This window comes from Citrus clementina, unplaced genomic scaffold (assembly GCF_000493195.1).
Source record: "Citrus clementina cultivar Clemenules unplaced genomic scaffold, Citrus_clementina_v1.0 scaffold_5, whole genome shotgun sequence".
Taxonomy (NCBI): Eukaryota; Viridiplantae; Streptophyta; class Magnoliopsida; order Sapindales; family Rutaceae; genus Citrus; species Citrus x clementina.
The window spans coordinates 230,758-257,339 of record NW_006262201.1 but is presented as its reverse complement, the minus strand read 5'-3'; the positions used below and the strand labels follow the sequence as shown (position 1 = coordinate 257,339).

Here is a 26,582-nt window from a genome sequence, read left to right as displayed (position 1 = left end):
AAGAAAAAAAAGGCCCACTCAAACAAGGCTTCTTCGAAGTGGCAGTGGCTCAACTCATCGTCAATCCAGCAAAACGGAAGCCAATATAACTCAAAGAAAGCCAAGAAGTGAAACGAATCCAGCAAGCACACCAATTCTACATTACAAGCTTCAACAGCAACCCAGTACAATGTCTGACAACACCAGAATATTTTTGTATGATTACTTTTGGGGCCAATCCTTCCGGTTAAAATTGGCGCATTTTATTACATCATATGTTGTGACAGCGTAATGAGCACTTCAACGAGCCTTCTTAATCGTAACATTTCTATTATTTATCTGCTCATTAACTGACAATAACAGTAACAAGATAATCGAGAAACAAGAATGGGAATGGAGGAGAGTGTGCTGAAGCTGAAGCTTCCACTTACAAAATTATTCAATCTGGAGAGTGGAGACGGCTGTGTGCAGCCACGGCCTGTTCATATGTCTCCGAATCGCTGGGACCCTCTTTCTCGATCCCTTTCTCGGCCTCTCCATCTTTCTAATTCTCTCGACAACACCAATATTCCCTCAGTCTCAGTCGCCGTCACCATCTATCAACCCCAGCAAGACCCTCACTCTCTCCACATCGATGTTCGCAATTCTGCTTCTGGGTCGGCGCCGTCACTTTCTCAGAACAGCAAGACGCGTTGCTTGCTCAAGTCAAGAGAATGCTGCGCTTAACGGAGGCTGACGAGAGGAATGTGAGAGGCTTCAAAAGGATTGTACATCAAGTGGCCCAGAAGGAAGGGGAAGAGTGTCAATATATGAAAGATTTTTAGTGGGAGAGTGCTTCGGTGGCCTGCTTTGTTTAAAGATGCAGTCTGCATATTAGTTACCCACCAAACGCTTTAGGTGCTCTGCTTTCACAAGTAAGCAAAAGCATAACAGTTATATATTATCACTACCCTAAAATTTCAATTTGAACCTCGTTTCACAAAAATTGTTGCATACTATGAGGTTTTATAAATTAAATCCAAATTTGGAAGCTACTGAAGTTTTGATTTTTAACTAGAAGCTAGTGACCAAATGTAATTTTAATAGGTGGCCGAGAACTTTGAGCATGGCTAGAGCCCTCTTTGAGCTTCAGTGGGAACTTCAACATTGCTCACCCAGTGTCAGTGAAGATTTTATTCCGAAAACACCGGCTGGAAAAGAGTCAAAGTGAAATCAGAAAGTTTTTGAGAGTTGCCTCCAAGTTGACAAGCAGAATTGCAGAGAACAAAGGAGGCTCAGAAGATGATATCAATTTGAAGCTGGATTGTGCTGGAGTTCTGGAAGAGAATGTGCAATCAAGCTTCCCTCGAAACGACATTGAAGGTGATTTGCATAGATTGAATGAGCTGTCTACAACGGATCCTCCATCTGCCTGTGATGGGATTGGTAACTTTCCTAGCCCAAGAGAACTAGCAAACCTTGATGAGAGTTTTCTGGCAAAACACTGCAACCTTGGCTATAGAGCAGGTCGCATCTTAAAACATGCCCAGGGTATTGTTGATGGCAAAATTCAGTTAAGAGAACTAGAAGATATGTGCAATGAAGCGAGCCAAACAGCCTATGATAAGCTGGCAGAGCAGCTAAGTCAGATCTATGGATTTGGACGATTTACACGCAACAGTGTCCTTGTATGCATAGGATTTTACCATGTGATTCCAACTGATTCTGAACCTATTAGGCATTTGAAACAGGTAAATTATTTTTTACCCTTCCTTAAGCATCCTCATTTGTTGGAAGAGTTTTGAATACTATTGATAAATTCATTGATGGATGTCCATGCTAGAAATTGCACTAGTAAAACAGTGCAAATGATTGCCGAATCGATCTATGGAAAGTATGCACCTTTTCAGTTCTTGGCACGCTGGTAAAAACAAATGGAACTCAGCCATTCTTTTATTTATCTTTATGATCCTCTTACGTACCTGGTTATGTCCCTCACTTGATCTTTTTCATTATTAGGTCAGAACTGTGGCACTTCTACGAAAAGAGATTTGCGAAGCTAAGTGAAATGCCTTACTCTGGTTACAAGCTTATAACAACTGGTATTATGAGAACAAAAAATATTTGTCAAATTAAGAGGAGGAAGATATCTGGACAGAGTGGCATATGATTTACAAATTAGAGTGGCAAAAGTGGGACAAAGGTTATTCTTGTTCTTGCTTCACTGTGACATTCACCACTGGTTTTTTCAAGTATTTAATGTCTGATATGACATTTGGGAAGTCTATGTAGCATTTTACCACACCCAATGTCATCTAATATAGATTAAACGTTCTGATATAATTAGATTTGTTTTGTTAGTGAAGATTTACAGGCCTCGGTTGGGTTTGAATTTTTATGATTTTATTACTTTTGATCGTTTATATTTATTGTAATTTTGATTGTTTAATTTTGATTATTATCGTCTGTGATTCTCTTAGCTTGATGATTCATGTCAAGTAGTTGCTCCTTTGCTTGAAATGGTGAGAATTGATAACTTCAACCCATAATCCCCAGCTCTCATGGAAGCCTCAAAACCCGAATGCTGTAAACTAGAAGAAACGGGATCTCCGCTCATTTTTAACAAACATATGCTAAAAGGATTCATTTATTAATAATGTTTAGCAGCTAATGATTAGTACACGTGTCTACAAGTGAGTTCTAAAGAGAGTTAAGCTCTGAGCTCTCTTGTTGACCGACAGAAGTAGCTGAGATTGAGAAGTGGGTCAGCATGTTAATTGAAAAGTTGTTGAAGAAGTGTGGTGGGGTTTGTGTTTTTGAGATGGGTTTTGAGTTTTGACCAGTGTTGGTTTTCTTTTCTCAGCTCTTTAACGAAAGGTTATGTCTTGTATTGCTGAATGCGCAAAACAGAATGGGCGGAGACCCTGTTTGTTTGTCGGGAAAACGTACATTTTGAGCAACTCTGATAATCCGTCGCATACCAAGGGTATAAAATTTTGACCACATTATAAATTAAATATCAACGGGAGAGATTTGTGCCTCATAAGTAGAGGCATTACACTGAAATGAGGTCAGAGAGAGATAGATGAACCAAGCCTTTCCATATACCCTGGATCCAGCATCGTTAGCATCTGAAAAATATTTTTTGACCTCTTCAAAGGAGAAGCATCTTGCTCCTTTCAGTTGAGGAATGCTACCGCTGCTCTTATTCATGTCCCAATGTGCTGCATTTGTAAAACATAAATAGATTTAATAGTTTACCAGCCAGAAAATGCAAAGTGTACATCAAATACTGAACATACCAAAAGGATTCTGTTCATTGGCAATTCTCTGCTCTTCTCTTTTGACGATAAGCATAAACTCCTGCAAGGAGTAATAGTAACAATATGACACAACCAGCAGCTGCTGCTCCAATTGTAAACCCGATGCTTGTCAACTTGTTTGTTCCTCCAGATTTTCCTGCAAAATAATGCACAAACAGAAACATTAATATCAACGAAAGCAACATTGCACTAATACCTTTTTTTTCTATGACATTAGCAAAATTACCAGCAAAGTAATGATACTGATCACCAATAAAGAAGTAAGGTCCAAAAAGAGGAGGAGGCTTGTCGATCTGGTAGCTGAGAACAAACCCAACACTAAAGACTCCTGTTCGATTAAAACGATCTTGGCCAGCAGGAAAAACTTTTATACTCAATTCAAGGTATTCAAAATTATTCTTGCATGGATTACTGAGAGAAATGGAATCGATGGGAAGTTTATAAGAAGACTGAAAAGATGTTGTCAAAGACTGCTCGAGAGTTTCATAGTAAGTTGTGTTTCCCAAGTCTGAAAATGAAAGAGCTCTGAAAACTAGAGTTCCTGTATATGGATAGGCAGATTGACTTGTGGGGCTAGAATTCTGATCTGAGTTGTAGGGAGCAGATGGACAGTTCTTTGGTTTCATTAAATAGAGGAACTTGGTTGGGAAAGTCTGCAGTGTCCTTTTGCATTTCCCGACTCCTGACAAATTGGGTTATCGAAAAGCCTGCAAAATTTTGAAGAAAATAACCTCCGTGAGTTGAAAATACATTGTTTCTAGTATATACTATGTTACATATGGCGCTTTAACTTTCACGAAATTATTACTTATGGAGTTTTTCGGAAAGCTATTGATTAAAAAAAAAAAAAAGAGAGAGAAAAAAAATCCTAGAATACAGGAATAGTGAGCTTTACATTATGTCAACGCTGGGTGCTCCTCCACTATCTGTGTAGGCAGAGATGCGATTACTATACACATTAACGAGCAGCTTTTCACTGTAGCTCGTACCAAGGTCCAAGGTGCCATTAAGCTTGTTGGTTTTCATGATCCTACCAAAATGTCATAATAAAATCAGGGCACAAGAGTGATTGCGTTCATATGGAGTTTGTTATTGATCTGTTTTGCATTTGTAGCTAAATGCTTAAATTTGTGTGCTTCATTTGTAATTTTCAATAGCTTTTACACTGGATGGGGTGCTACTTGAAATATAAGCTAATAGTTACACAGTCTGCAGATGGGGAATGCCGAACAGATCAGCAGGAATTTGACCTTCAAGATTAGTATTCTCCATCATTCTGTCACAAAAAGTAGCTGATCATTCTCCTTATTTACAAGAAAATTACATGCTATCTTGAATGACTGATAAGACAGATAAATGCACAAACTAAAAACAGGTCTTACAACATAGACCACTCTCCAGTGTGCGCCACGTTTCCAAAGGATGAGATACACCAAGAGCATGCACATAACGGCCCAAAAATCATAAAAATATAAAAAGACGTTTGCCAAAAAGAATACGCCACGTGGCAGTTAAGGTACTCCATATATAAAGGTTTCTAGGTTTTATTCTGCATCATGTTTTTCTCCTTCACTCACACTCCACAAAATAGGTTTTTTTCAACTTCAAACCTTGATTTACAGAGGGTTGGCAAGCTCTCTTTACCATTAAAAAATTTGAGTTTGCTAACTTGAGCGTTTGAGTGTTAACGTCGGGGTACCTCGGCTTCACCTCTAACCTCTCTCTTTCATTGTTTTGCAAGTGTGAAACTCATTTTGAAGGACACCTCTCTTAGCCCAAACCTTTCACCATTGATATCACTTCCTCTTCCCTTTTCACCTCCCCCGAATTTCAGATACGCCGCACACAACAAACCAGTGAGGTACCCCGTCTCCCCTAAAAATACAAATTTATTGTTCTAGATAAATTTACCTTTTTCTATCCCCAAAATCTGTAGAAAACAGAAACCACGAAGGGACATGTGATGCATTGAATCTGCCATCACTCATATCCCTCCAAATCAATTATTATAAAATGAAAATTAAATAAGTAATTGAGATGCTTTATCTATTCCAAGATTATTGATGTGAAGATATAAGTAGATGTAGTAAAACCTTCTCTACTTACAAGTAGCTGAGGATGTTCAAGCCAGTAAGGTTAGGCATTGGACCAGTCAGTTTATTGCTGGACAGGAACCTGAAAAATAGCATCACTAAACACTCTTGATTGCAAAATAATCTGTGGTGGAGAATTGGAACTACGGTCCATAAATAAAGCATAAAAACTCATGAACACTTGTAAGATTGTTGAGGTTTGATGGAACAGGACCACTTAATGAGTTCCTATCAAAACGTCTGCAATCAAGATGAGAAATTCATCAGAAAAGAGTTCACAGATGCTCACTATCAGCAACCCACCTTAGCATTTCACTTGAATATGAGATGTAGATACTCACATGACTTCCAAAGTTTTCACTAGTCCAAGGGTGGAAGGAAGCTCACCAGTGACGTTGTTGATATCAAAAAGCCTGGCCCAAAGAGTGAAAAGTGAGGAAGATAAAAGAAATCGGAATCAACTAGAGAATGATGCTTAAATTAACAATGTTTTAGATGATCAATCTCTGATAGTGACATAAACTACAAAAGCTATTTTGTATAAACTTTATGAAACTTACACATGAATTAGAACCATACCTGATCGGAAAAGTTTCACTGCTATTGAGCCTGAGAGTTGATTATTTCCAAAATGACATTAGATGATGACAAGAAACTTCAACAAATGAATACATGCAGGGCAAGGCTATAAGGTAAGAGAGCTAAAAGGATTAAACAGATTTGGTATACAAGTGCTTCGTATGAACCAGCGTATCAAGACAAGGAGAATTTCCATCGGAGACTGGTGTCTGCCCCTCAATTTGGTAGTCAGCAAGATCCAGCCAGCAAAGTTTAGATAGTCTACCGAGATGGCAGAATTTTTCCACTTAAGTCGTTCGAATTTTAAATCTGCAATGTAAAGATTTAGACAGATTGGCCGTTGGGACAAACTCAGAACTATACAGATAAAAGATGTGAAAGAATGCAAATGGATAAAACCGCCAAGTATTATACAAGTTTAATTGCACTAGCCTAGTGAAGCACTACATAGTCAAAATCCTTACAGATAGACCAGCTCCTGCAGAGATCCAATTGAGTCGGGAATCGGTCGAGAGAAACTGCAACCCACCAGGATTCTATCTGCAAATAGAAATAGCGTATTTTTCATCAGGATTCTAACCGAAAAACTTTCCTGTCAGCAAATGCTTTGACGAGTGAAAATCTCCTTACAAGTTAGACAGCTTCTTCAAATTCCCAATTGTTGTTGGAAGTGGTCCTCTCAAATCCTTGTTGTAGGATAAATCCCTATAAGAAGAGTTCACAGTCAAATGCTTGAAAAGTGCTGACTTTAAACTACTTTCAACAAATGAAGATTTAAATTTCCCCTATATATGATAGAAATTCAGGTGGGGATATATAGAAACCTGCAGGGTATCACATTTGGCACTCTACTAAGTCAATAGTCAATTTTACCGGTTTTTACCTCCAAAAGAAATAAACGGTGCAAGATAGTATAATGGAGTTATCATCATGGAACCCAGTTACTGGTTTGCATTAATATGAAACCATACGAAAAGGACAATGCATTCCATAAATATCTTTTGATTGGTTAGTTTGATTGATATAGTTTTTATATCGACAAGATCAAGACAATCTTTTTGATCATTTGGACCAAGTTTCTTGGAAAGAAAATTCATACTGCTAAAATTTCAGCATGAACAAGTTTGTATTTTCAAAAGAAATAAATCGTTCGTCAAGTAATAGGAGGAGAACCAAAAGTTCCACGCTTGCTACTACAATATTATTATTAATAATCTCGAGAGCTCTTTGGGATCATTTAGGCGATTTTCCACTATCATTTGCTACATTTTTTGTCCCAATAAATCATGTTAAATTTACCATATCTGACAGAAAACGTGATGTGATTTGTGAACATATTTAACAACCAATATGTATAAGAAAATTAATTCTTCAATGCGGGGTTCTTGGATTTGTACGTAATTGACTGCAAAAGTGCTCTGAATTGCCCATATCCAACAAGTTGGCACGCGATTGACTATAAATATATATATTGATAAATCACGATAATCTTAGAATTGATAATCATCCAAAGAAAAGATAATAATAATAATAAAAAATTGATCCCCACTTGAAAAATTCAATGCTTGATTTGGTTGGCTATTGGCGTTAAAATGAATAACAGTGTCATAATTATCCCAAAGGCAACAAGGGAAACTGATAACTCCACGTTCACGTTCAACTTCTTGCTGGTCTGGCACATTAAATTTAGGACTAAACTCCATGTGAATTAAATAGTGACAATCTCCCTTGAGATAAATTTTTCATTAAATTCAATAGCTGATTGAGTAAAACCAAAAGATTCCTGGTTTTTTTTTTTTAGGGAAAAAAAAGGATGCGATGTTGCTTTTATCCTTTTTCTCTTTGTTTGTCACATAAATTATAATGATGGGCACGGGATAAAGTGATTCTATCAGTTGACAGTTATTAGTTGAAAGAAAAATTTCATCTGGAAAACGTGCAAGCTAAAGCTCCCAGAGGTTTTTAGGCTTCAGTTAGGATTTTGAATAATTATCAACTAAGCGAATGAACACATGATTTTATTGTAGGTGTATTCTTCTAGTTATTTAGTTGCATTTTGCTACCATTGCAAAGTTTGAATGATAATGATATTCTTGTGGAGAGTTAAAAGTTTGAGTGAGTGTTTGGTAACTGAGAAAAACAGAGAAAATGAAGGAAAAATTCAGAGAGAAAGTTGAGCTGAATTTTATGAATGAAAACTGAATTAATCTTGTTAATTTTGCTAATTACAGATGTATTTATACAATGATCTTGAACATTCTAGATTCAACATGTAAAAGCTATATATTTGTTAAGCTAAGCAACATGCTTTAACAAACTACCAGCAGCGTAACTAACTTTGCCAGCTCAGATGACATATCAGTAACACTAACCAACTTTGTTGACAAGCTGAATTAGTAATTAATCAATTCTAATTATCTTAACCAATCAATTCTAATTATCTTAACATGGAGTGGCTTGACTTGGCAAAATAGTTATATATCCAGAAGTCATTTTATTTTAAATAAAATTTCCAGGTACGAACACTAAAAATGAAGTTTATATGAATTTGTTGCTACACCATATGATATTAGTGTGCTTATATTTAATTAACTATAATGTTATATATATGTTGTAATAATAATTGAACAAAATTCCGTATTTAAGTATAGTACTTAAAAAAAATTGTCAGTTCAGTTTAGTTCAGTTCAGTTCAGTTCAGTCGCCTACTTTGTTTCAAGACAGGCATGGCCAACAGCCAAGTGCATGCTGCTCTGCAATTGGCAGTCCGTTTGAAGACATGCATGGCTAAGTGCATGCTGCTCTGCAATTGCCAGTCTGTTTCGTCTTGCTTTCTTTTCTTCTCTTTTTAGCGTTTTGGATTTGTCATAACTATACAATCTTATCAAAACATTTAAACTAACAATCTACTGACTCTGACTCATGCTTCTAGGCTTGACTTATCTAACTTGTCTAGCCTTCTGACTTATCTAACCTTCTAACCTTGTAACTTACAGTCACAAACATAATAAAAAAAAATTACTATCACAACCGCTTGAGCAAATATCATCACAGTACATACGGCAACACTTTGCCGATGATTTCAATAGTGAAATAAATAGAGTTTGTTGAATGATATATAGCGATGTAATTTTAATTTTTTTAAAATTAATCACCTAAAAATTTATTTAAAATAAAAAATATATCATGCATGTAGTTATTTTACCTAAATATATAATAAAGATATTTGATGGTAGGAAATGTGATTCAATTTTAAATTTTGATGATAAATTCTACCATTAGTAATTGATTGAAAGGAAATACATTAATTGCGTAAGGGTAGCTTTGAGAGTAAAGTTTTAATTATATGATATATTATGTATGTAGTGATTCTTATGCCAGGGGAAGATTTCATTCAATTTGTCCGAGAAAAAAATTCAGATAAGTTTGAATTTGTAATATTTTGCAACTAATTAACACTTAATTACACTTATGTTTTTATTCAATAACTACTAATCACAACCTGATAAAAAAATAATATAAATACTATATTAGATCAATAATGAATCCAAATCTTATGATAACGTGACTTTATATTATTACAACTAAAAAAGTATTTGGTTACATTTTTACTTTTTTGGTTAATTTTGTAACAATAATGTTAAGGATCCTAACATTTGAGTCACAACTTGAGTCTCAATATTATGTATCACTCATCGATTGGATGCTGGATTTTATAATTAGTAAATCACTTAACCGACATCCAATAGATAAATGCCACATCAGTTAAGACTCAAATTCAAGCTTATATGTTGGTATACCTAGCATTGCTCATTTTATATTCTTTACTAGATTTCTATTTTTTTGAAATAGTACAAAATATGGTAAAGTAATAAATTATATTAAAAACAAATAAACCAATATATGGGTTTTCGACTAACTGTTGTTTGTCTCTTCGACTCTTCCTCGTTGATGAGAAGTGTAAGAATTAAATATTATTAGTAATTACAATACAATACTCTAAACTACTTTACTTTAAGTCTAGTATTTTTTTCCATCCATTGGGTTTGAAGAGTCGAAATCCAACGAATAATATGGCCGGGCTGTTAGTTACAAATAATGTAACTTAGCCGCGGCCTTGCTTAAAACGAGTTCGCCTGTGAGTGTAGTTGATCCTTGTAAAATGTGTGCATGGATGACTGGATGTGATATTGGATTTAGTTAACATATTGACTATTAAGTGTGTGAATGTGAGAGCCACTGAAGTGATAACAGTCGTTGAACTTTTATCAAATCATTTTCACACAAGTCAAATGAATAATAACAAAAGCTTAATGATTAGATGAAGGGTTAAATGTGAGATTCTCTCACATCTGATATTTTTATATGCTACGCATCTTAAATTTTTTTATCCTAAATAACTATCGCAAATGATGTGACATCCATCAATTAGTTGGTGAGATAATACAATCAATTCATTTAAATTTTATAAAGAGCTATCAAACAATTAATAAATGCCACATTATTTGAGATAATTATTTAGGAGTTCGCATGTGAATGTGATGTCTATTGTTTATAGGGACAAATGGTGTTAATTTATAGACTAGAGAAATCGCGCGATTTCAGGAGTATCAATTTTGTTTCTTTTTCTTAATCACGTGGTTTCAGTTTGTTTTATTTGGGAAAAAAAATGTTCTACGTCAATTGATATTGGATTTATTTAACTTTATTGAATGTGTTGTGTGAATGTGATAGCGCTCGCGAGTACAGGAGACTTCTGTCGGATCTTTCGCTTTCTTTTCTTGTATAGAGAAAGAGGGTCCTAAATTTTTATCAAGTCATGATCACACAAGACAACTGATAACCAAAGCTAGATTTTCTCCTAAATTAATTTAATGGTCTGTTATAAAATTCTCTTGACTATTGCTAGTATGTGGGTCCGTCCAGTTACTATTCCATTCTAGCTCAAAAGTCAAACAAACTAATCCCCAGCATAGCACAAAGAGCCAAAAAACGATTCAGTTAAAGCTTCATTCGTTTGTTCACCGACAATCAAACAGATCCGATTCCAGAAAACTCTTTTGATTTTTTAGAAGAGTATTGAACTAATAATCCAAAACTTCTTGACCAATCGGCCTTTGGCCGAGTGTTACAAGTCACGCTCTCATAAGTGAGTGATTCTTCGAGGTTCGAGTCTTCCATACGGTAATATAACGACTTAACCCACATTCTACATCAAGACCACCTTTCTTTCGCTAAAAACAAATAACCACCGAAAGGTAATGAAGTTTCTTCAATTGATGTTGAATTTTTTTTTGAAGGATATCAACTTTTGTTTCAGACACGTACATATAATCAATATTGAAGTACAATTATAGATAAAATCAATAGAAGTTTCTTCAATTGATGTTGAATCGTTTTGAATTGCATGTTATCTTTTTTTTTTTATTATTGTGGTTATCGTGTACTTAGATATAGTAATCCAGTAATTATTTATATAGAAGTTCATAGGCATATTTCACACTCAAAAGTTGCAAAAAAGAGCTAAACCTTCCGATTGCTTCATAAAACTAATCGAAACCCCCATGACATTTTGAAAATCATTCAAAATCCTGAGTGTCAATTTATTTTGCTAATCTTACCATTTTCGAAACCCCCATGACATTTTGAAAATCATTCAAAATCCTGAGTGTCAATTTATTTTGCTAATCTTACCATTTTACCCTTAGTAGTTGTTTGATGTTGGGAAAATGAATATCTTTAATTATTTAATCACAGCTAACTGAAAAATTATGGAAAAAATGGGAATCATCATAATTTTTCAATTAATTTTGAAAAAATTTCATAATTAAATATAAAATATGTATATATATATAATATTTTTTTGCAAGAATACTAAGCTAAGGGCATTTGTAAGAATAAGTAAAAAAAAAAAAAGTACACACACATATGTATTAGTCATTATCTAGCAAGAGATCCTTTAATTAAGTTTATTAAGGGATAAACTAAAGATCTCTAATACAGTATATTTTGTCTTATAATATACTGAATTGTGTATTTCTCTTATCTTTTAAACTATCCCTTAACTTAATAACTTTAAGTGATTCCTCGTTAAAAACTTGCTCACTCTCTCTACATAATAAACATGACCAAATGAGAAGTAGCGAGTGAGCGTGACAGAGTGTGCATGCGTTTGTTTTCACAATTTTCAAGTGGCTTTCGAAACAAGGAGTGATGTTGATTCTGCTTGGTGTAACTCATAATGGTTTTCAAAGTTATAATGGGGTTTAAAAAGATGAACTCATATTGTTCACTTATTTAGTCAAAGAAAAGAAATTAGAGAATCCATCATAAATTTTGCGGTTTCAATCTAGTCGGTTTCTGACAGCAACATCCATAGCACTTCCCTGTCTGGCAAGCACATGATAGCAAAACGGAATATTCAAAGTTTTCAAAAATGATGATGGTTGATCATTAAAAGTGACAGTAAAAATGAATGCACCAACAAATTAATTTCTCAAATCCATCACTGAAAATATATAACCACAAGTATTAAACAATTAAGTTTCTTCTATTGATTTTTATATTTTTGGGAAGGGTTTTATCTACCTAAATACTGTGCATATTTGAATTGGTTTATATAATACTTAAAAGAAACTTTTAATATAATATTATATAATATTATATTTGGTTTGTAATAAAAAACATAACGATCCTCAAATTTCATTCACCTCACCAGTCAATACTGAAGCAGAAGTATAACTTTTAATCACAGGACAATAATGCATTAGTCGTTTCTTTTTTCACTTTACATTCACTTCACAAAAGGACCGGCCTCCGATTGGGTGGGTCCTGGTTATCATCAAAGCAGACAACGCGAGACCCACATAAGACTGTTGTGTTAAACCTAGGATAACGATAAAAGTATAGAAACATGATTTGATAGAAAAGTTAATATTAATGTTTCAACAGCCGACGAAATGCAAAAAGGATTTGATAATGATTTTCAATTTTTTCGCTTCTTGGGTTTTTGTTGGTTATAAATATCACCCCAGGTGCTTGCTTTCATTATACCACAATAACTACAATTTATTTCATATCGAAGGATCTCAACTCATCAAAGCAATGGCGGTGTACTCAAAGATTCTAACTGCAACAGATATTTCTACTCGGCTGGAAGTTAATTCCAGCAGTCTTGGAGATTTTTTCCCGCCATTCCCACCTGGCCAATACCAGCAAGTCTTGGATGTAGAGGACGAGAATGGAAAAAATTGGAAATTCGTCTTGTGCATCCGTCAGCAGGGACAGTACGAGAAACCCTATATCAGCCAAGCCACCTGGCATCCTTTTGTTTTGGAAAAGCAAGCTGAAGTTGGTGATGAAGTCGAGTTTTCTAGGGAAACAGATGGAGCTTCTGGATCAGCATGCAGGTACAAGATTAGATTGATTAAAAAAGGGATGAAAAAGGAGGAGAAAGAAGTGATGGAAAATGAGGAGAAAGAAGTGATAAAAAATGAGAAGAAAGAAGTGAAGCTATTCGGTGCTATTATCGGTTATAGCAACAATTAAAGTGGAAATGTGTTCGCTTTCTTTATTAATTGCATGCTATATATTACGCTTATTATCCTGTTTTTCTTCTTGAAGTGAGATTTGTTTACTTAAAATAAAAAAAATAAGTTTGTTATTATTCTGGTTTTCCATAATTGCTTGTACGTTCATGCTATTTTAGTTCATTTTCCATCCATCTTCATGTAGTTCTTTTCTATTAATAATATTGCCGTTGTTCAAATATCGTAATTAATTGTTCAACTATCTCTCTCCTCATGTTATCATCAGTTGACTTTATTTTTTCAACCAATTCTGTCAATTCAAATCACTTAAACTCACACAAGTATGTGGTAGGTCATGAGCTTGAAAAATCCAACTTTCTCAAGTTAAATAACGTTAATACTTCAATTCAGATCGGTATCCACAAAAACCTAACAAACTAAACTAACCTATAACACTTACCAATAACAATTCTCTTTGGTCGGCTTTTGGTGTTTAATTTTTTTCAAATCACGTACACACAAGTCAACTGAAACAAAACTTACATAATTTGATTTGATTTTTTTTTCTCAAAACCTATTTTGATTTGATTGATAGATTATTAATGATTGAGAGCATTATCATTACAGATTTTTACGTAAAACCAATGAAAGAAAACGCAAGTACATATGCACACTGTCACTATCTCTTACTTCCAGTTTGGTCATAATTTATGGCTGCGTCCACGTACACTCACTTCCAAAGAACTTTCGACATCAAAATCAAGAGCACTTTTTGGTCTGGCAATCATTCGACAGCAACACGTAATATTCAAAGTTTTCAAATAAATGCACCAACAAATTAGTTTATCAAATCCTTCACTGAAAATATATATATCCACCAAATATTAATTAATTAAGTTTCTTTTATAGATGTTGATATTGTCGTTTCAGAGACATGCCTATAACAATTAAAAGAAAGTTATACTTGATATTGCATAGATCTTTCTGAATAAAGATATTAATCTACCTACAAACTGTGCACATATATGAATTGGTTTGGATAATAGTTATAAGAAATCACTCATTATATTTGGTTTGTAACGACGAATATGATGATTCTCAATTTTGATTCACCTCACCAGTCAATACTCAAATAGAATTATAACTTTTAATCGTAGGACAAAATGCAGTATTCGTTTCTTTTTTCACTTTACGTCAACGTCATTTTTTTTTTTTTTTTTAGATGACCGCAGCCAATAATTAAAGATTCAGAAGAATATTCCATTATACAAAAGACGGCCTTTGATTTGGGTGCTGGTAATCATCACAAATCATTTTTGTCAATCAAAGTAGAGCATGTTGTTGAATAAAGGAAAATGATGTTCTCACAATGCTCTGCACAAAGCTTTGCACAAAACGGTTCGTTTTGTACAAAGTATAAAAGCCATTCACACGTGCAAGCAACAACGCCACACACGCACGTAACAAATCCTGCAGCAACGTTCCTCCCATCTCTCTCTCCCGTCTCCCTCTTTTCTCCCCCACCACACAGCAACATTTTTCTCTCTTTCCTGTGTGCACACAAGCTTGATATCAGCTCCGTTCTCCCTCACGACGCAGCAACAGTGACGGCTCTCTCGTCTCTCGCTTGAAGCATCTAGCTGGCTTCCTGGACTTCGATCTCCCTCACTCTCTCAGCCCTGGTCTCCCTCACTCTCTCTGCTCCAATCTTCCTCACGCTCTCGGCTCCGTTGTCTTCATTCTCTCGATCTCAACTGCATCGCTCTCTAACTCCCAACACAATCGGCTTAATTGATTAAAGATTAATTTGTAATTAAAGATGCAGACTGCTTAATTTTTAAAGATTAATTAATATATTTTTGAGACCTCATAGATTTTGAATGGTTATTATTCTTATTAAGGATATCGTGGTCTTCAAATTATTATACAGAGCATATATTAATTTGGTGATTAATGTTGATTGCTTTGCTTATGGTTGCTTGAATTTACTTCTTACATGAGGGACCTTCTCAGTTTTGTTTGATTGGGTTCTTCAAAATTGCTTATGATTGCCAAGGACTGCAGCAATTGTTCCTCTGAATGGGAAGCTTTGTATAATTTGTAACATCATGAGCATTAGCATGGTTGCTGCACTGCGGTCTAGTGGGGGATAAAAGAGGGAGAATGAGAGAGAGAGAGAGAGAGAGAGAGACGAGTGAAATGTTGTTGCACTCTTTGTTCCGTGCGTGTGTGATGTTGCTGCTTGTAAGTGTAAATGACTTTTATACTTTGCACAAAACGAACCGTTTTGTGCAAAGCTTTGTGCTTAGGTTTGTGAGAATATCGGCGCAGTTGAATAAATAACACGGGACCCACAGACAATTGTGTTAGACCTATGATAGCGATAAAAGAGAAGAAACATGATTTGATCGAAGGGGATTGCTACCTTAATCGTAAGGTATAGCCTTACATTAGACAATGTGAAGAAAAAATGAAACAAGATTTGATAGAAAGGTTATTGTTTCAACAGTCCCAAAAATGTTAATAATATAGAGGGTCCCCTAACAACTGTCCTATAAAATCATAAACCACTTTATATTTAATTAGACCACTCTAAATTATTTACAATTTATTCACAAGTATTACAAATTTTATAATGTATTCACTAAAAAGAAATTGAAATTAGCTAGAAATATAATGAGTTAGAATCGAAATAGTTACAAAATGAGGAATTGAAATCATAATAATTTATTTATTTGAACTACATGAATTATAATTAGAATTAGCTGTATTATCATTTATATGTTTACTTTGTCTTAGAATAAAAATCAAAGCGAGTTAAATGGAAGCTATTTTGGGAATTTAAAATTACGTGGGCGAATTGGAACTCTAGAGGCTTCAATGAAATAAAACAGAGTGCAAGAGGTTGAACGAAATTTTACAATCCAAAAATTTTTATAATACTTAAGAATAAATTGTAAATAATATATAGTATAGGGGGCTGAACAAAATTTTATAAAACCGTGAATCCAATTTTCTCATCTTAAATAGTATTAATACTTCAATTCAGTCTCCTACCGCCAAAATCTAAAAAAGGTAGCAAACAGGTTTAATTGCATGCTTGCCCTTAGTAGTATATTAATTTTTGTTATGTGCTTTCTTTTAATATTGTAATATTAATTTCTTTTCTCTGTTTTATCATTAATAATTCTCTTTGGTCACCTTTTGGTTTTTAATTTGTAATCAATCATGTTCACGCAAGTCAACTGAAACAAAAAGTTTTTAGAAAAGCGATTTGATTTTTTAAAACCTACTTTGATTTGATTGATAAAAACAGATTTTTAATGATTAAGATCATTATTATTGCAGATTCTTACGTGAAACTTATGAAAGCAAACGCATGCGCACACACTCTCACCACCTCTTACTCCGATTCGCTCCTTCTCGTTTGGTCAAATTTACGGCAGCAGCCAGCCAACCACACTCACTATCAAAGGAGAACTTTCTACATCAAGAGCACTTTTCTTTCACTAAAAACTAATAATGGTAATGAAGTTTCTTCAACGACGTTGATATTTTGCGAAGGATCTCAACTTTTGTTTAAGAGACGTACATATAATCAATAAAGTACAATTATAGACGAGTGTGTGTGGTCTGCGCTTGCGTTTGAGCAAGACGAGTGCGTGTGTTTTGAAGCTACAGTAATTTATTTTATAGTGGTCCTAAATGGTGTGAGCATATCGGTGTTGAGTTTAAAAAGATCAACTCATATTGTTCACTCAATTAGTCAAACAAAACAAATTAAAGAATGGATCATAAATTTTGTCGCTTCTTGGGTTTTTCTCTTTTAAATATCAGAAAACAAGTACAATTCAGTTGCCAGCAACATCAAGAGCACTTTTCTGTCTGGCAATCACTTGACAGCAAAACACAATATTCAAAGTTTTAAAAAATGATGATGATCGATCATCAAAAGTGACAGTAAAAATGAATGCACCAACAAATTAATTTCTCTAATCCATCACTGAAAATATATATCCACAAATATTAATTAATTAAGTTTCTTCCGGTGATGTTGATATTTTTGGGAAGGATTTTATCTACCTAAATACTACGCATATCTGAATTGGTTTAGATAATACTTAAAAGAAACCACTTATTATATTTCGTTTGAAAAGACGAATATGATGATTCTCAATTTCACCTCACCAGTCAAAGCAGAGTATGTTGTTGAATAAATAACACAGGACCCACGTACGACGACTTGCGTTAGACCTATGATAACGATAGATTTGATAGAAAGTTAATATTAATGTTTCAACAGCCGACGAAATGCAAAAAAGATTTGATAATGATGTTCAATTTTGTCGGCTCTTGGGCTTTTCATATAAATTCACCCCCTGGCTCATCCTTTGATCAGATCACAACAAGTACAATTTATTTGATATCGAAGGATCTCAACTCATCAAAGCAATGGCAGTGTATTTAAAAACTCTAACTCCAACAGATATTTCTATTCGGCTGGAAGTTAATGCCAACCGTCTTAGAGGTTTTTTTCCGGCATTCGAAGCAGGGCAATACCGTCAAGTCTTGGACGTAGAGGACGAGGATAGAAAAAATTGGAAATTCGTCTTGTGCATCCGTCAGGGACAGTACGAGAAACCCTTTATCAGCCAAGCCACCTGGCGTCCTTTTGTTGAGGAAAAGCAAGCAGAAGTTGGTGATGCAGTTGAGTTTTCTAGGGAAACAGATGGAGCTTCTGGATCAGCATGCAGGTACAAGATTAGATTGATTAAAAAAGGGATGAAAAAGGAGGAGAAAGAAGTGATGGAAAATGAGGAGAACGAAGTGATAAACAATGAGAAGAAAGAAGTGAAGCTATTCGGTGCTATTATCGGTTATAGCAACAATTAAAGTGGAAATGTGTTCGCTTTCTTTATTAATTGCATGCTATTACGCTTATTATCCTGTTTTTCTTCTTGAACTGAGATTTGTTTACTTAAAATAAAATAAAAAAAGTTTGTTATTATTCTGGTTTTCCATAATTGCTTGTACGTTCATGCTATTTTAGTTCATTTTCTATCCATCTTCATGTAGTTCTTTTCTATTAATAATTTGTAGTTGTTCAGCTATCGCAATTGTTCAACTCTCTCCCCTCATGTATGTCTAGGGTTTCTATTGTCTAGCTTTTACAGTAAGGGTTTCCATAAGCTAATATTCCAAGTAATTGACATGTGCTTCATGATCTATAATCTTAAAGGCCAACATCTTATGTATGGTACCACAGCCACGCCACGACATACTCTCTTTATATTTCAATAAATTCCTCTTGAATAGTCAAGATTCATATATAAAAAAAAGAAAAAAGAAAAAGAAAAAATTTGTTATAGTTTGAAGAGAATGATTGGGTAAAAGCATCACAAGTGTTTTCATGAGTTGATTTTATTTTTCAACCAATTCTTTCAATTCAAATCACTTAAACTCACGTAAGTATGTGGTAGGTCATGAGCTTCCAAAATCCAACTTTCTCCAGTTAAATAGCGTTAATACTTCAATACGGATCGGTATCGACAAAAACCAAACAAACAAAACTAACCTATAACACTTACCAATAACAATTCTGTTTGGTCGGCTTTTGGTGTTTAATTTTTTTCAAATCACGTACACACAAGTCAACTGAAACAAAAGCCTACACAATTTGATTTGATTAATAGATTGTTAATGATTAAAAGCATTATCATTACAGATTTTTATGTGAAACCAGTAAAAGCGAACGCAAGCACACGTGCCCACTGTCACTGTCTCTTACGTCCAATTTTGTCAAAATGTATGGCAGCAGCCATGCACGCACACTCACTTTCAATATATATAATTTTTTTTAATAGTTTTTCAAAGAATACATCAACATCAAGAGCACTTTCTTGTCTGGCAATCACTTAACTCACAAGAGTTAAGAGTCGTGAACTTCCGAAATCCAACTTTCTCAAGTTATAGATAACATTAATACTTCAATTCAGATCGGTACCCACAGAAACCAAAAAACACTAAACTAAACCTATAACGCTTATCATTGACAATTCTGTTTGGTCGTCCTTTGGCGCATAACTTTTTATCAATTCATGTTCACATAAGTCAACTGAAACATAAAGCTTACAAAATTTGATTTGATTTGTTTTCAAACCTTCTTTGATTGATTAATAGATTGTTAATGATTGAGAGCATTATCATTACAGATTTTCACGTGAAACCTATAAAAGAAAACGCAAGTACACATGCACACTGTCACTATCTCTTACTTCCGGTTTGGTCAAAATTTATGGCTGCATCCACTTACAATCACTTCCAATGAACTTTCTACATCAACATCAAGAGCACTTTCTTGTCTGGCAATCATTTGACAGCAGCACGTAATATTCAAGGTTTTCAAAAATGATGATGATTAAAAGTGACTGTAAAAATAAATACGCCAACAAATTAATTTCTCAAATCCTTCACTGAAAATATATATATCCACCAAATATTAATTAATTAAGTTTCTTTTATAGATGTTGATATTTTTGGGAAGGATCTTTATTGTCGTTTCAGAGACATGCCTATAACAATTAAAAGAAAGTTATACTTGATATTGCATAGATCTTTCCGAATAAAGAAATTAATCTACCTACGAACTATGCACATATATGAATTGGTTTGGATAATAGTTACAAGAAATCACTCATTATATTTGGTTTGTAACGACGAATATGATGATTCTCAATTTTCATTCACCTCACCAGTCAATACTCAAATAGAATTATAACTTTTAATAGTAGGACAAAATGCAGCATTGGTTTCTTTTTTCACTTTACGTCAACGTCATTTTTTTTTTTTTTTCTAGGATGACCGAAACCAAGAATTAAAGATTGAAAAGAATATTCCATTTCACAAAAAGACGGCCTGTGATTTAGGTGCTGGCAATCCTCACAAATCATTTTTGTCAATCAGAGCAGAGCATGTTGTTGAATAAATAACACGGGACCCACAGACAATTGTGTTAGACCTGTGATAGCGATAAAAGTGAAGAAACGTGATTTGATAGAAAAGCTATTGTTTCAACAGCCGAAGAAATGTTAAATAATATAAAATGCCAAAAAGATTTGATAATGATTTTCAATTTTGTGGCTTCTTGGCTTTTCTATTATAAATATAAACCCCTTGTGCATGCTTTGATCAGACAACAGCAAGTACAATTTATTTGATATCGAAGGATCAAAATTCATCAAAGCAATGGAAGTGTATTCGAAGATTCTAACTGAAACGGATGTTTCTACTCGGCTGGCAGTTGAGTCCAACACAATTGATGAATTTTTCCCGGCATTCGAAGCTGGACAATACAGTCAAAACTTGGTCGTGGAGGACGAGAACGGAGAACGATGGCCATTCCGCTTGTTCATCCGTCAGGGACCGTACAGGAAACCCACTATATCTGCTGGCTGGCTTGGTTTTGTTATGAGCAAGCAAGCTAAAGTGGGAGATCTAGTTGTGTTTATTAAGGAAAGAGCTGGAGCTATCGGATCAGCCTTCAGGTACAGGATTAGAGTGATGAAACCAGTGAAGTTTATTTGATATCATAGCAACTCAACTCATCAAAGCAATGGCGGTCTACTCAAAGACTCTTTCTCCAACAGATGTTTCTACTCGGCTGGAAGTCAATGCCAGCAGTCTTAGACGTTTTTTTCCGGCATTCCCAGCTGGCCAATACGATCAACACTTGGTTGTAGAGGACGAGAATGGAAAAAATTCGGGATTCTCCTTGTGCATCCGTCGGGGACAGTACGAGAAACCCTATATCAGCCAAGGCACCTGGCATCCTTTTGTTGTGGAAAAGCAAGCTGAAGTTGGTGATGGAGTTGAGTTTTCTAGGAAAACAGCAGGCAGGTACAAGATTAGAGTGGTGAAAAATGAGAAGAAAGAAATGATGAAAAATGAGGAGAAAGAAGTGATAAAAAATGAGAAGAAAGAAGTGAAGTTATTCGGTGCAATTATCTGTTATAGCAACAATTAAAGTGGAAATGTGTTCGCTTTCTTTATTAATTGCATGCTATTACGCTTATTATCCTGTTTTTCTGCTTGTCCGTTCATGCTATTTTAGTTCATTTTCCATCCATCTTCATGTAGTTCTTTTCTATTAATAATAATGCCGTTGTTCAAATATCGTAATTGTTCAACTCTCTCTCCTCATGTATATTTAGGGTTTCTATTGTCTAGCTTTTACATTAATTAGAAAGAAAAAGTTGTCTAGCTTTTACAGTAAGGGTTTCCATAAGCTAATATTCCAAGTAATTGACACGCTCCATTATCTATAATTTTATAAGGCTAACATCTTATGCATGGTAACACAACTACGCCACTACGAACTCTCCTTGTATTCCAAAAGAAGAGAGTATAAAACAGCCTAACCCTTCAAAATGATTGGGTAGAATGAAATTATTAAACTAATAAAAAAGAAATAATACTATGTATTATTGTATAACAATTAATAGAGAATGATTCGGTAAAAGCATCACAAGTGTTATCATCCGTTGATTTTATTTTTTCAACCAATTCTTTCAATTCAAATCACTTAAACTCACGTAAGTATGTGGTAGGTCATTAGCTTCCAAAATCCAACTTTCTCCAGTTAAATAGCGTTAATACTTCAATACAGATCGGTATCGACAAAAACCAAACAAACTAAACTAAACTATAACAATTCTGTTTGGTCGGCTTTTGGTGTTTAATTTTTTTCAAATCACGTACACACAAGTCAACTGAAACATAAGGTTACATAATTTGATTTGACTTTTTTTCAAACGTACTTTGATTTGATTAATAGATTGTTAATGATTAAGAGCATTATCATTACAGATTTTTACGTGAGACCAATAAAAGAAAACACAAGTACATATGCACACTTTCACTATTTCTTACTTCCAAGTACATCTGCCCCAGTCAATACTCAAATAGAATTATAACTTTTAATCGTAGGACAAAATGCAGTATTCGTTTCTTTTTTCACTTTACGTCAACGTCATTTTTTTTATTTTTTAGGATGACCGCAGCCAATAATTAAAGATTCAGAAGAATATTTAAGCACTTAAAAATAGGGAGAGGGCTAACTTACAGATTCTGTAAGTAACAGCCCTCACATGAATAGTGTTAAATAGTGTTTGGCTGTGGGCCCGAGTGGGACCCACAACCAAGTTTGTGAGTGAGCTGTAACTTACAGAATCTGTAAGTTAGCAAGCTCCTAAAAATAGAATACAAAAGACGGCCTGTGATTTGGGTGCTGGTAATCATCACAAATCATTTTTGTCAATCAAAGCAGAGCATGTTGTTGAATAAATAACACGGGACCCACAGACAATTGTGTTAGACCTATGATAGCGATAAAAGAGAAGAAACATGATTTGATCGAAGGGGGCTGCTACCTTAATCGTAAGGTACAGCTCGCTCTACCAGCGGTAGACCCTAGTAGGGCCAGGCTGTACCTTACGTTAGACAATGCGAAGAAAAAATGAAACAAGATTTGATAGAAAGGTTATTGTTTCAACAGCCCCAGAAATGTTAATAATATAGAGGGTCCCCTAACAACTGTCCTATAAAATTATAAACCAATTTATATTTAATTAGACCACTCTATATTATTTATAATTTATTCATAAGTATTACAAATTTTATAGTGCATTCACTACAAAAGAATTGAAATTAGCTAGAAATATAATGAGATAGAATCGAAATAGTTGCAAAATAAGGAATTAAAATCATAATAATTTATTTACTTGAACTACATAAATTGTAATTAGAATTAGTTGTATTATCATTTATGTGTTTACTTTGTCTTAGAATAAAAATCAAAGCGAGTTAAATTGTAATAAATTACTATTTTACGTGAAATGTTGTAAGTTTCATGTTTAACGTCTGATGTTGCATGTCGGACGTTCGGGTTTCATGTTTGACGTCGGATGTTGCATCTTTTGGATAAAGCCAAAATAAAGAATATTCTCGAATATTCTCGTCCGTTTCATGTTTGACGTCGAAGTTGCAAACTTTACGTCATAAGTTGTATATTTCACGTGCAGTGTTGCAGGTTGCATGTTTAACGTCCGTTATTGCATGTCCGATGTTCCGCTTGCATGTTTGCCGTTAGATGTTGCATGTTTTGGATAAAGCCAAAATAAAGAATATTCTCAAAAATAAATGGTGTGAGCATATCGGTGTTGAGTTTAAAAAGATCAACTCATATTGTTCACTCAATTAGTCAAACAAAACAAATTAAAGAATGGATCATAAATTTTGTCGCTTCTTGGGTTTTTCTATTTTAAATATCAGAAAACAAGTACAATTCAGTTGACAGTAACATCAAGAGCACTTTCATGTCTGGCAATCACTTGACAGCAAAACATAATATTCAAAGTTTTAAAAGAAAGATGATGATCGATCATCAAAAGTGACGGCAAAAATGAATGCACCAACAAATTAATTTCTCTAATCCATCATTGAAAATATATATCCACAAATATTAATTAATTAAGTTTCTTCAAGTGATGTTGATATTTTTGGGAAGGATTTTATCTACCTAAATACTACGCATATTTGAATTGGTTTAGATAATACTTAAAAGAAACCACTTATTATATTTCGTTTGAAAAGACGAATATGATGATTCTCAATTTCACCTCACCAGTCAAAGCAGAGTATGTTGTTGAATAAATAATACAGGACCCACGTACGACGACTTGCGTTAGACCTATGATAACGATAGATTTGATAGAAAGTTAATATTAATGTTTCAACAGCCGACGAAATGCAAAAAAGATTCGATAATGATGTTCAATTTTGTCGACTTGGGTTTCTCTGTTATAAATTCACCTCCCTGGTGCATGCTTTGATCAGATCACAAGAAGTAAACTTTATTTCATATCGAAGGATCTCAACTCATCAAAGCAATGGCAGTGTACTCAAAGAGTCTAACTGAATCGGATGTTTCTACTCGACTGGCAGTTACGTCCAGCTGGCTTAATAATTTATTCCCGCCATTCCCGGCTGGCCAATACCATCAAGTCTTGGACGTAGAGGACGAGAATGGAAAAAAATGGAAATTCGTCTTGTGCATCCGTCAGGAGGGACAGTACGATAAACCCGTTATCAGCCAAGCCACCTGGCGTCCTTTTGTTGTGCATAAGCAAGCTGAAGTTGGTGATGAAGTTGAGTTTTCTAGGAAAACAGATGGAGCTTCCGGATCAGCATGCAGGTACAAGATTAGATTGATTAAAAAAGGGATGAAAAAGGAGGAGAAAGAAGTGATGGAAAATGAGGAGAAAGAAGTGATAAAAAATGAGAAGAAAGAAGTGAAGGTATTCGGTGCTATTATCGGTTATAGCAACAATTAAAGTGGAAATGTGTTCGCTTTCTTTATTAATTGCATGCTATATATTACGCTTATTATCCTGTTTTTCTTCTTGAAGTGAGATTTGTTTACTTAAAATAAAAAAAAAAAAAGTTTATTATTATTCTGGTTTTCCAGAATTGCTTGTCCGTTCATGCTATTTTAGTTCATTTTCTATCTATCTGCATGTACTTCTATTCTATTAATAATATCGCAGTTGTTGAACTCCCTTTCTTCATAGATATCTAGGGTTTACATTGTCTAGATTTTGCATTAATTTCCAAAAAAAAAAAACTTGTCTAGCTTTTACAGTAATAATAAACTTTATTTATTATCGGTCATGTTCAATGTTACTATCGATCATGTTCCTATTATTCCCAACAATTAAAGTGGACAAGTGTTCGCTTTCTTTATTAATTGGAAGCTATTAAGCTTATTAATTATCTTGTTTTTCTTCTTGAAGTGAGATTTGCTTATTATCCTGTTTTATTAATTGGAAGCTATTAAGCTTATTATAATGTTCCTCTTATTCCCAACAACTAAACTAACCTATAACACTTACTGTTAACAATTCTGTTTGGTCCGCTTTCGGTGTTTAATTTTTATCAAATCATGTACACACAAGTCAACTGAAACAAAAGCTTAATAATTTGATTTGATTTTTTTTTTTAACCTGCTTTGATTTGATTAATAGATTGTTAATGATTAGAAGCATTATCATTACAGATTTTTATGTGAAACCAGTAAAAGCGAATGCAAGCACACGTGCACACTGTCACTGTTTCTTACGTCCAATTTGGTCAAAATGTATGGCAGCAGCCACGTACACTCACTTTCAATATATATAATTAAAAAAGTGATGAAAAATGAGGAGAAAGAAGTGATGGAAAATGAAGAGAAAGGATTTAAGCTATTCGGTGCTTTCATCCCTTATCCCAACAATTAAAGTGGAAAAGTGTTCGTTTTCTTTATTAATTGCAAGCTATTAAGCTTATTATCCTATTTTTCATTACATTGTATCAATCAATCATTATATTGATTTACAATCAATCTATCTTAATCGGTAATTAAAATGGAGACAATTAATTATTTGATTAATTTTTTATTTCCATTAATATTATTTAATTCTTATCATCAACATTGTCAATTATACATATAATATTTTTATTAAGACTTCTCCTATTCTAGTTGTAATGTACTTATGGAATGCAACTATTGTTGCAATTTACTTTGTGTTCTGTGTAATATTTTTTCTATTTCTATTTTTAGTATATCAACTGTGCTTTTTATTTATAATTCAGTTGGTTTAGGAGTTTCAATACCTAATAATAGTATTAACTCAACTACTTCTTTTCATATTATGGAATCTCTTAATTTGACTATTCGAATATGATAATATTTCTTTAATATAATCTAAGGTTTTTCTTAGTGTATTAATATTATTAGTTTCAAAGAACTGTCTAGTCCTAATAATAACTTAGAAATTTTGTCTAAATTAATTTATAGATTTTGGCTTAAATTAATTAATAGATCTGCTATAAAATTCTGTTGACCATTGCTAGTATGTAGTATAAAATTCTGAGTTGGCATACTCACCAAAGCTTGTATTTTTCAAGCCGTCTACTTTTATAATAAAATTTAAAGTAAACGCGCGTATTCAAAACATTTAGCATGAATTAAAGTACTTTTACTTTATATGTTGACTTGGAACATT

At 34.0% G+C, this 26,582-nt stretch overlaps 1 protein-coding gene and 1 pseudogene across 1 annotated transcript in view; both read right to left on the bottom strand.

Moving 5' to 3' along the window:
- LOC18041775 (glutathione S-transferase zeta class) overlaps positions 1-26,582 on the bottom strand; it is an 88,740-nt gene that overhangs the window by 8,113 nt on the left and 54,045 nt on the right. The gene's annotated exons all lie outside the window — the stretch shown is intronic.
- On the bottom strand, positions 2,971-8,310 carry LOC112098506 (annotated as a pseudogene).